General features: G+C 34.7%; 1 non-coding gene across 1 annotated transcript; it reads left to right on the plus strand.

The window, feature by feature from the left end:
* Positions 1-11,586: 11,586 nt before the first annotated feature.
* Positions 11,587-11,692, plus strand: LOC141597982 (small nucleolar RNA R71). Its single transcript, XR_012523187.1, has one exon. It is a non-coding gene; the product is annotated as a small nucleolar RNA R71 (small nucleolar RNA).
* The last annotated feature ends 520 nt before the right edge of the window (positions 11,693-12,212 follow it).

The following is a 12,212-nucleotide window of genomic DNA, read 5'->3' on the forward strand; positions in this document are numbered from 1 at the left end:
CCAATTTAAATTCATTCATACAACATGAGAATTTTCTAGAGTGAGAAAATTAATATACTCTCTACATATTGTGAAATCTAGAGAAATAAAATCACACAAAAACACCACCTCTTGACCGAAATTTTCAAGAGCCAAAATACAATTTATTTTGTGTCAATTTTATTGTAAAACTAATATTATTACTAGATCTAAATAGTATTGATTTATTAAGATGTATTCCTTGGGTATATGCTTTTGGGAGGGATTCTACATTTGAGTCCTTGTTCATCCATTGAGGAAAGCACAAGAACGAAAGAGAAGGAGATCTCTTTTGTGCCCATATGAACCGAAATCACAATGTAAGAATAATGTTTCTTCCTTGTTTTGTTTTAATGTTTGCATGCATAAGATCATTAGTTAATTTTATGACAAATTAATTTAAAACATATATGAGTATGTTAGTATATAGATCTACTTTTCCTTCAATCGGTATCATGAGCCATGGTTGTTTGCATGCAAATCGGTTAAAAGTTTTTTCCGAGTTATAAGAATAACATATAAAACTTGTAAAATTTGTGTTATTATGAGATATCACGAAATTAATCCATGCATGTTAAAATTTCTGATCCTAAAATGTTTTAGGATATTTTTGGTTAATTTACGGATTTTTATTGTTCATATTATACAATAATGGCATTTAAATATGATTTTATGAGTAAAAATGTCATTTTCGGTCTAAAATTAGCTATACTTCGAATTTTCCAGTGATTTTTGGATATGTTGTCACATATATTATTTTGAGATAACCTGTAAATATTCATAATTTTTGGACTTGTTATGCTCGAAAAATGGATTTTTCATTATTAAATTCGGTTTTAAGTGAAAAATAGGTTAATATGAGATAAATTTTGAATCTGGTCATAGAAATTTAGTATGTTGTCACATGCAATTTTACAAGATGTGTGTAAAATAATGGGCTATAGTGAAGTCTTTTTGCTTGATTTATGGATTTTTGAAGAAAAATAGCATAAATAGTGACATTATTAGTGAAAAATTAATAAAACATTATCTATGACTTAGGAAAAACATCATATGTTGCATTTTATTATCTTTTCAGATCTAAAATTGAAAAGTTAATGAATATAATTTTTCCATGTTTTTATGATTTTTTTAGTTAAAAACCGATAAACCGCAACATTGTTTTTCCGGAAAAATTTCGAAATTTTTAACCTAAGTTTTTGAACATTATGAGTGTCATGTTATTTTTTCAGAATGTTCATGAGTTTAAATTTCAAATTTCAAATTTATTTGAAATTTTGTGATTTATTTGAAGTTTATAGCTTATTTTTGTAATTTTTGGTCCATTAATGAACAATTTCAGAAATATGAGTTAATTATGGTCAAATAATTAGTGAAGACTAAATTTTGAGTCCTAAGAGGTTAGAGTAATTAACTTATGCATAAATATGAATTTATGTAATTTTTGTGATTGTAAAATGTTGAAATCACGCAAATCCGTAAAAACCGAGTAATATACGATATTGGCTAATTAAAGGCGATTTAGCGTTAATTGGGCATGTTCTTACATATTATAATGCTTCATTTTCTTTATGATTGTCATAATTTTATTTATGTAATTTTTTGAATTATGTAATTTTACTTAGTATGGCCTTAGTTTTTAATTGGTATTTCCCGAAATGTATGGGAATATCGATTCGGTTGTAATTTTATTGTGATCTCGTATCACCGTTTTGTAATTTAATAGATTTATTTTATTTTAGTTACAAATGTATAATAGAAAATTATGTAATTTATTATGTAATTTATTTTATCCCGGAGTTCCCAAAGACGGATTTCTTCAAGATGGCGATACATAAAGACGGTGTTACCTCGAGATACGTGTCACAACCGAAGCTCAAGGAACCAATGGAGTTGGTTTCCGAATATGTAATAGTTAAATAGTTTTTCTATTTTAGGAAAGGCCATACTAGGATTTATTTTATGCTTGCATTTTATTTATATGTCACATGCATCGCTAAATCGCCATAACTAAAACATGCATTGTCATTTTATCGAGTTTATCGACCGTGTCAATTAAAATTATCGTAGTTCACCGCTTTAGTTCACTTAAAACGTGATAGATAATAAATTGACATGACCTCTCGCTAAAACAAGCAATTGAGACATAGCCTTACCAAATAGTAGAAACCATGAAAACCTATTTCGCGAGGGAGTGCGCTCGGCCCTACCGGGGTACAAACCTTGTTACGTAGGGCAAGTGGGTGATGAATGTTAATCCACCGAATTCATGTTGATAAGGGATGAATCGGCCCTACCGTGCCCAAGTTGATATGGATTTGGATCATGGACACATTTATTCGAAATTTGGATTGAACTCAACAAAAGTTTTTGATAAGGGATGAATCGGCCCTACCGTGCCCTTGTCGAATGTGTTTTGGGCTATAGATAAATATTAGAGTTATTTTATCGACCAAGAGTTCTAAAAGTAGAATCGATTAAAGAGTTAATCCACCGAGTTATATTGATAAGGGATGAATCGGCCCTACCGTGCCCAAGTTAATATGAATTTGGATCTTCGAATCATTTATCATAGTTGGGTAGAGGTCACTATGTAAATGCTTTACTTGTTATTTACAAGTATTATTAAAACGATAAATGTTAAGTTTTCCAATATTCCGTTATTATATTGTTCTATTTCTTTACCACAATTTATATATACGATATCATTTCGATTTTTGATTCAAATCTCCTTAAAACATCGTAACTAAAGACAAATATGAATTTGCTTCTAAAACCTCATGTGAACCATTGATAAGGATCTCTTGTAAAGAGTATAGATTAAAGTTATTCATTATCAAACAGGTTTTTGATTCATGACTAACACTTCTACTTACAATGGATTGTGTTTCATATACTTAATTGAATTAAGTACCTTGAAGCGATAAATTGTTTTGGTAATTAGTTTTGTCAGAATTCGTAATTGACCAAAATAGCGCAACCACTTCAATGAAAGTTTTAAGACTAAAACGAACAAATGAAGAGAAATCTTCATGAATTCAATTTTGCTTCCCAAAGCAAAGACTCATTGAAATGAGTGGGAGCATTCTCTTAAACCGTTAAGATGAGGACGAGGTTCAAGAAGTAAAGATAATAATGGAATTGATACAAGGTAATGTTAAAAGTAAAGTTGTTGAGAATAGCGATACTAAACCTATCAATCCCGACCGATAAAGTTTCCATTGTCTTAAATGTTAGACACGAGAAAGGAAACCACCCCAAATTATTGAAGTATCAACAAGTTAGTTGTGGGACATATAATTGAACCTTCTTCTTTAAATGTTTATTTGATTAAACATAAAATTTTGCTAATACTACTTCGTCAATATTAGAAACCAATGGAGGTTTTCATCATTGTACTTGATACATAGGATGATAAGAATATGACGACTAGCAACAATAATGTCGAGAGATAGAGTAATTGTGTACTCAATCTAGTTTTTGGATTTAAAGTTGTACTTAATTATGACTATTAAGTGCATAAACTCTAAATAAGGATATAAACTTGTTAAGATACAAAAGAGGTTTTCACTTTTTGTGACCCTATACACCACGATTTGATGTATGGCTAGCCCATTATCAAGGTGATTATATTCTAAACCAAACTAGAATAATATATCATGTAGATGATGTAAGATTCATATTGGTAACCCAAGATTAAACCTTAAAAATTTTGGAATGATGAACGCAAAGAGTTATCGAGTACTCTTGAAACCATTAGATTGTTAATGGTATATGCATATCTTGTATTCAAAGCAAGATGTCTCGTGCCTTTTGGTTGAAAAGGAGATCGAGGTTGTATATCATCGATCCAAAATAGGTTGATCATTTTCTTTTACCGACGATTTAAGTTGACGCTAATATGTTCACTTAATAAGGTAAAAAGAGAAATCTTTGAAGAATTTCAAAGAGTTCAAGGAATCACGATTTAGTCGTGATGGGATTATCAAAGTGATGACTTTGATATAAGCCAAAGGAAATGTGATATAGTATCACAAGTTAATCTCTCTTACCACGCATTATGGAATAATGTGTGATTAGATAAGAAATCAAACGCTATTCGATATGGTTTGGATTTCAATCAAGTTACATTGAGTTACTTGATTCTTTTGGGGATTTTATCATTTTGTCTAAATTATTTTTCCATTAAAACGAATCATATGAGATATGATATGGTAAGGGACCATGTTTGTAAGTTTTCACAAGAAACAAATGCTCATTTTTCCCTTTCAATTACGAGTACGACGAGCTTGCGGCTCGTGAAGATGTCTTTCTAAAATACAGGTTTATTTCTAGAAGACAGAGTGGGAGAAATTATTCAAGAGCCACATAGAATGTTATGTCGCAAGAAACTGGTCTTTCTTGGCTACATGAGACGTTTTGTGTAAGACGTTGTTTCTTTAAAACCTAGAAGGTTAAATTCGTCACTTATTTTGCAATGATGAATTCATGCTACTTTTAAGAAAGTTAAGAGCTTATAACTTACAAAAGGAATTGTTTGATTCAAGATTGATTACTTCTGGAAAATAATCAACAAATGACTTACATAAGAGTGTTTAAGTCGCAACTCATTACAAGGCTTAGAGCCATGAAAATCCGAAATAAAAGGCTTGATTAGTGACAAAGGGTTTTGCACTAATAAAGAGAGATTTCAAAGCAAGATTGGTCGCAAAGGGTTTTGCACTAATTGAAATGCTTAAGTCTATTTGGATCCTCTTAGGGATTGTGTTTCATTATGAGGATATGCGCACAACAAGTGAATCTAAAACCCACTTCTTCAAAAGAAGGAATGTATTCAATACATGTCATGAGTTTTATAGATTCTCGCAATCTTAAGATAATGTGAAACTTAAGAGAGACTATTAAGTAGGACATCAATGAGTTGGAGTCAACATTTTGATCATGTGATAAAACTTTTCTCGATAAGTCGAGAAGTTGTGTTTATACATGGAGTTTAGTGGGAGTTACGGAAGTTTTAATTAGTCTTATATGTGGATGACATATTGATCATTGCGAATGATATAAGACTTTTGGAGTATTATAATACATCTTTATTATCCGGATTTATGAAGATAAATCCACATGATATTAGCGTGAATAAGAAGTCTTATGTTGATAAGATTCATGACTAGTTCAATTAATTTGAACATATTTGATTGATTCCATTTGCTTCCGCTGCCGGATCAATTAAATGAGTAATGATGTATAACACTTCATATACTTTGAATATGATGAATTGTTTTCAAAATTGAATTTAAGTAATCTTTAACTAGTAAGCTATAAAGATTACCCTTAAGTGCTTGCAGAAGCATTAAGGCTATGATGCAAAGTGTTTATGATGCAATTTTGTGTAAGGGTGTTACACAAGTGACAATTGACAATTGAGATTGCGCATGGTTTCCGACAAAACCATAATCAAAACACATTAGGATGGTTAAGATACCATTGCGGCTATGTTAATTAAGAAGTAGATTTTCTAGAATCGTTCTAGGCAATAAAGAACAATGAGAGGTATTTATAACGGAAATTGAGTACACTTGCAATCATGGGATGTGCAAGAGGGATGGGTCCCGCACACTGTGAAAACGGTGGGAGCTATTCTTAGGCTAGAGGACTTATGTCTTAATTGGATCTCAACACGTACTCAGAAAGTTTTGTGATGCAAATGTATACATTACAAAGGAAAACGAGTATGTAGTAAGGTTAAGTAAGGTACAAGAAGTTGATAAAACCTACTAACCAAAGCCTTCTTAAAGGCTAAACATGATGAGTCATGTCATTTCAATTGAATTGAAATGAACAACTACATACAAGATCAAATTAGATTATAGAACATGAAATAGTAATCAAGCATTGACTATTCATATGAGATAATCGCATTTGTCGTTCGAGTTTTACTTTAAAACTCTTTTTTTTTATACCTTGTTACATCCAAACGAGTTGTAGAGACAATTGAACCCCGTTAAAGTGAACACGGATTAGCATGGTATTCGCCCATAGTCACTTGTATGAGGTGACGTCTCGAAGTGACTAGAGTGTGATGTGATTGATGGCAAGTTCAAGTGCCATAGAGTCATGTGAGATGACTAGTCGATCACATAGGCGGTATCATTAGGAACGTTTTGTCGGGCCTAATGACCGCTTATAGAGTTCTCGCAAATTTATATAGCCTGGTCGTGGCGAGAGCTGCTATAGTATTCAAATGAGTCGATTCTTTTGACTAAAGACTATTCACCTAAGATGGCTCGATTTCGATTAACTTTGATTTGTGTTACTACGACCTTCGTAAATGGGGTCAAATGGGCATATTTTGGGTTATGATGGCTGTGGCTAGTCGAAGGGAATGAGTGCGATAGGAATTGTCCATCCCCTTGTCGTGGTTAAAACAATATCTCAAGGCCACTCGAGGAGTAATGAATGGAAATGCGTGGCCACGCTCGGAAGGTATCCGAGTGGATAAATCCGGTCAATCGATTTATTCTCCGGATCGAGGAAACCATTCTTCATATGATCACTTGCAAGTACGACCTGAAAGACACCTTGCATTGAGTGGGAGATAGTAATAGGACAAGAGAATTGGTGACGCACACTTGTCGAGGACAAGTGGGAGATTGTTGGGAAATGTGTCCTCAACAATAGTGCGATCATATGATTTAAATATCATTATTAAATCTCATTTTAAGAATACATATGGGATGTAATATTTTACAGTCAACTGGTCCACACATATCGGTAATGATTGGCTGACTAGAGTTTGACATTACTGTCGTGCGACGGTGGTGATCAGTTGATCTCCTTAGGTCATACCTATAGGGAAATACTCTTAATTGATTATTTAATTGATCGTATACCGATACGAGTTAATTAAATTACTTAAAATTGACGGATGATTTTGTGAGTATAATTTACGTATCTTATTGTAAATATGATTAAATAAGACACGGTCTAAGTAATCGAATTATTTTATTACTTGGATGAAATTATTGTTTACAGAAACAATTGAAACGGAATGAATAAATTATTATAAATACAGAATGTTGTAGTTTATAATTTGGAATCATTTTTGGTACGAGTAATTACGAATTACTAGTCGATTTTGTAAATGACATATTTTATGAGTATGTTGATTTTTAATATGATAAAAATACATTGCATTGTAACATGTCATGGAACATGTTACATTTGACAAATTTGACAAATGACAAAATAAAATGGATTCTCCATTTTATACCTAAAACCGAAAATATGGGTGTGTGTATAGTTTATATTGTGTTATTTATTTTTAAATAGAAACACAATCATAACACTAGGTAGTAGGCTTGCATGCCTAGTCTCTTGTGAAGAGCAAAAATGAAAGCTATTGGGCAACCTACCCAAAGCCATATTTTCGGCCAAAATGAAAAGAAAAGAGAAGGTTTTCTTTTTCCAATTTAAATTCATTCATACAACATGAGAATTTTCTAGAGTGAGAAAATTAATATACTCTCTACATATTGTGAAATCTAGAGAAATAAAATCACACAAAAACACCACCTCTTGACCGAAATTTTCAAGAGCCAAAATACAATTTATTTTGTGTCAATTTTATTGTAAAACTAATATTATTACTAGATCTAAATAGTATTGGTTTATTAAGATGTATTCCTTGGGTATATGCTTTTGGGAGGGATTCTACATTTGAGTCCTTGTTCATCCATTGAGGAAAGCACAAGAACGAAAGAGAAGGAGATCTCTTTTGTGCCCATATGAACCGAAATCACAATGTAAGAATAATGTTTCTTCCTTGTTTTGTTTTAATGTTTGCATGCATAAGATCATTAGTTAATTTTATGACAAATTAATTTAAAACATATATGAGTATGTTAGTATATAGATCTACTTTTCCTTCAGTTATAACTTTCCCCCAAAAATTGAGTCACACTTTCCACAACGGGTTTTTATACTTAAAACCGTTGTTAATAGTTTTAACAACGGTTTCCTTAAGAAAACCAACCGTTGTTAAAACCTTTTACAACGGACGCTTTAACAACGTCCGCTTTTTTATATAACAATTGTTTTTGACCATTGTTATAGCCTGTATTTGTAGTAGTGTATGAATTTGGTGGGCATGATAGTTTTCTTAGCAAAGGAAACAAATTTCATCCTATGAGAGTCGGAAGTGAAAATTACCTCCGGATAATCGTCTAGTTGCTCAACACTCGGAGTAGTAGAAGTAGTGGCTTGCATAGGAGGATTAGACTCTTGATTTCAAACCTTGCATTTTGAACCACCAATGCCTTTGATGCTTGAATATCTTGAAGAGCTTGTTGCCTTTTGGAAAGGTTCTTCTTTGGAGGTGCCTTACTTCCACCTTTTGTTCTTGTCATGCTCTTTTATATAGTGGCACCAAAGATAAGCTTGAATTCTTCAAATTTCAATAGAACCCAAATCGATTTAGGATAGTTGAATGTTGCCCTGTATACCAAAAATCGACTCAAACTTTGAAGATGTTGGTGTATAAGTCACTTGTTATTGGTAATGGTTTGATTTAAATGTGTTTTTGAGAAGTTTGGATTTAATTTTGAGTGATTTTGGTTGAGAAATTTGATGTTGGTTGATGGAGAGAATGGGGGTTTTGAGGGTTTGGGTAGTGTTTATGTTTTAATGAATGGAAAGAATTGGGAAAGTTGGGTTTTAAAACCCGTTGGATTTGAAAATCACAGGGGGAGACGAGCGGATAGTAGTCGGGACGAGCGGATTCTGCTGCATATGGCTTCAGGAAAAAGTCGCTCTGTGACGAGCGTCTTATAAGTAAGATGAGCGTCTTTGTGTAATGGGACGAGCGTCCTAAGCTGGAGACGCTCGGATTCCTTTCCAGGGAGAAATCCCAAAATTTGCCAGTGAAAAGACGAGCGGATTTCCTCTGGGATGAGCGTCCTGACTGAGACGAGCGGATACTTCAGTGGGACGTCCAGATTCTCAGTCAGACCCAAAAGTTGTCTTTCCCAGCTTCTCAAAATGAGCATCTTTGACCTTAGAGGCTCGGGTTATCTTCAGGACGAGCGGAACCCTGTCGGGTCGCTCGGATTGTCCCTTTGCCACACGGATTCAGGTCCATCCGTGTGTGCTTCGTAACCCCTGTCATTCATTCTTTATTTCTTGTGGTCTTTATTGTGGGGGCATTACAAAGGCTTGGATAACCTAAGAAATTGCTATCCACACACTAAGGCAAAACACTACACATCAATAAACGATTGAGTCCCTCCCTCACTTCTCTCAAAATGATGAAAATCTTGATCAAGGCATAAAAATGTAAATCCAAAATTGACAAAAATGCAATACAATAATTAAAATGCAAGTTAGGAAGTTAGAATATTTATAAGTGGTGGTTTAGGAAGGACTCCACCAAACTCTCATCTAATAATGAGATGTCATGGGGGCATGTTCAAGGTGTTGTTGTTGTTACTCAACACCTTGAAGAAGTAGTCGAAAGCTTGTTCATTGTCATAATAAAGATCTTCAATATACCTTTGCACTTGTTGTTCTTCATTGTGGTCTTGGGTCATAGCATTGCCAATATAGGGATTGAATATTCCTTCGAACTCATCATCCCAAATACCGCATACTTCATCTACTTGATCCCTAAAAGTGTCGTGAGTTGATGAAGACAACTCTCCTACTTTCTTTTCTTGGCCAAAGAGGCCTTCTTCTTCACTTGGCATGGGTGAGCTTTTCAAGCTCTCTTTTTGAGACTTCCTTGCTCCTTGGAGGGAGCACCATCCACTTTGTTCTTCCATTGAAATGCCAACTTCTTCCTATCATCTTGCCGGCTATAGTGATCAACCATAAAACATGGCTCATGTAATCGGGGAGCTCTCATGGTCTTGTCAAGATTGAAAGTGATTATTTCGTCTCCAACTTCAAGGTTGAGCTCTCCATGTTTTACATCGATCACCGCTCCCGTGGTGTGCAAGAAAGGTCTTCCTAAGATAATAGGAATGTTGGAGTCTTCCTCCATATAACCAATAATGAAATCCACCGGGATGAAAAACTTGCCAATTCTTACGGGCGCATCTTCCCATACCCCTAAAGGTATCTTTGTTGATCGATCCGCCATTTGAAGCGTGATATTGGTACACTTGAGCTCTCCCATTCCTAGCCTCTTGCATACCGAATATGGCATGACACTTACACTTGTTCCAAGGTCACACAAAGCTTTGTTGATTGTAGTGTCACCAATAGTGCACGGAATAGAGACGCTTCCCGGGTCTGAGAGTTTTTGAAGTGAACTTCCTTGAAGAATAGCACTACTTACTTTAGTGAAAGCAATAGTCTCAAGTTTCCGAATATATTTCTTCTTTGTAAGGATATCTTTCATCTACTTTGCATAGGCCGGAACATGATTGATCAATTCGGTGAATGGGATTGAGACTTCCAAGTTCTTCACAATTTCCCTGACCTTGCCAAGTTGCTCATCAAACTTAGGCTTAGCTGGACGACTTGGGAATGGAAGTCTAATCAAAATAGGCTCCTTCTCTTTAGCCTTTTCTTCATTCTTCTTTGAAGCTTCTTCAGTGGTGGGTTCTTCTTCCCTAGAGTTTTGCACAACTCTTTCCTTATCACTTGTTTCCACAACGTCATCCTCGACTTGCTTCTTTGGCCCTTCATAGCTTGTACCACTCCTCAAGTGGATGGCACTCACCGATTCATGTCTTGGGGGATTACTTTGAGGTGGTAATTGCCCCTTTTGTCTTTGAGAGCTAGAAGATGCTAATTGAGTCATTTGGGTTTCCAACATTTTGGTGTGGGCTAGGATGTTGTTGATGGTGATGTCTTTTGCTTGACTATCTTTTCTGCATTTGAGTGAAAAATTCTTGTTGATTCTTTTGCATTTGGAGGACCGCTTTTTGAACATCAAAACCTTGGTCATTGAATTGATTATATGGAGTTTTTTTTTGGTAACCTAGGTTTTGGTTGTAAAAGGGTCTTTGAGCTTGATTTCTTATTGGAGGTGGGGTGTATGTTGGTTGATTTGAATATTTTGGCTTTTGTATGAGAGGTTGGGATGGAATTTGGTGTTTTTATTGTAATAGTTGGAATAAGGGGTACCACTCTTGTATGCTTGGAAAGCATTCACTTGTTCACTTGATCCACTACATTCATTTTGGACATGTCCTAAAGTTCCACAACTCTCACATACTCCACTTGGAATCGATGAAGTTGCCACCATAGCATTTACATGTTGCTTAGGTGATTTGGAGGCTTCTTCAAGTTTAGCCATAGCCTTCTCAAACTTCAATTTAATGGTATCAATATGAGCACTAAGTTGAGCACCCAATTGAGTAATACAATTTCACTTTATGCTTGCCTCCTCTAGTAGCCTTCCAAGGTCTACTATATTGTGAGTTATGGACCGCCATTTCCTCAATCTTGTTCCATGTTTGATTATCGACAAATTCGGTGAACATACCATTTGATCCCATATTGCGAATGTTTCGGGAGTCTTCATAAAGACCATTCAAAAATTGTTGTACCAAGAACCATTCACTAAGTCCATGATGAGGAATAAGCGACAAATTCCCTTTAATCTCTCCCAAGCTTCATACAAAGATTCTTCGTCCCTTTGCTTGAATCCCGTGATTTGGGCTCTCAACATGTTAGTCATTTCCGGAGGATAGAATTTCTTGTAGAAAGCAAGTGCTAATTTCTTCCAAGAGTAAATACAAAGACTAGCCTTATTAAGGCTCTTTAACCATTGTTTCGCGATACCAATCAAAGAAAATGGAAATAAGACCCATCGAATTTGGTCTTGAGTAACTCCGGTTTGAGTAATCGCATCACATTAGTCACAAAAAGTCTCCATGTGAGAATAAGGGTCTTAACTAGGCATCCCCGCAAATCGGCTTCTTTCGACTAATTTGGTAAATGCGTATTTTGCAATGAAATTACCGGTCAAATGTTGTAGTGTGGGAGTACCATTGGATAGGTTCCCCTCGGCTGGTACGGAATGTTAATTTTGTGGTTGATTTTGTGTTGGGTTATCCTCTCCTTCTCTAGCAAAAGGATTGGTAAACTCAATGGTTGGTTGAATATCCACAACTTCACCAATACCTCTCAAAGTATTTCTAGCAAGTCTTCTATTGTGGGTCAAAGTTCTTTCAATTTCAATATCAATG

The sequence above is a fragment of the Silene latifolia genome, chromosome 8 (assembly GCF_048544455.1).
Source record: "Silene latifolia isolate original U9 population chromosome 8, ASM4854445v1, whole genome shotgun sequence".
In the NCBI taxonomy this organism is placed as follows: domain Eukaryota; kingdom Viridiplantae; phylum Streptophyta; class Magnoliopsida; order Caryophyllales; family Caryophyllaceae; genus Silene; species Silene latifolia.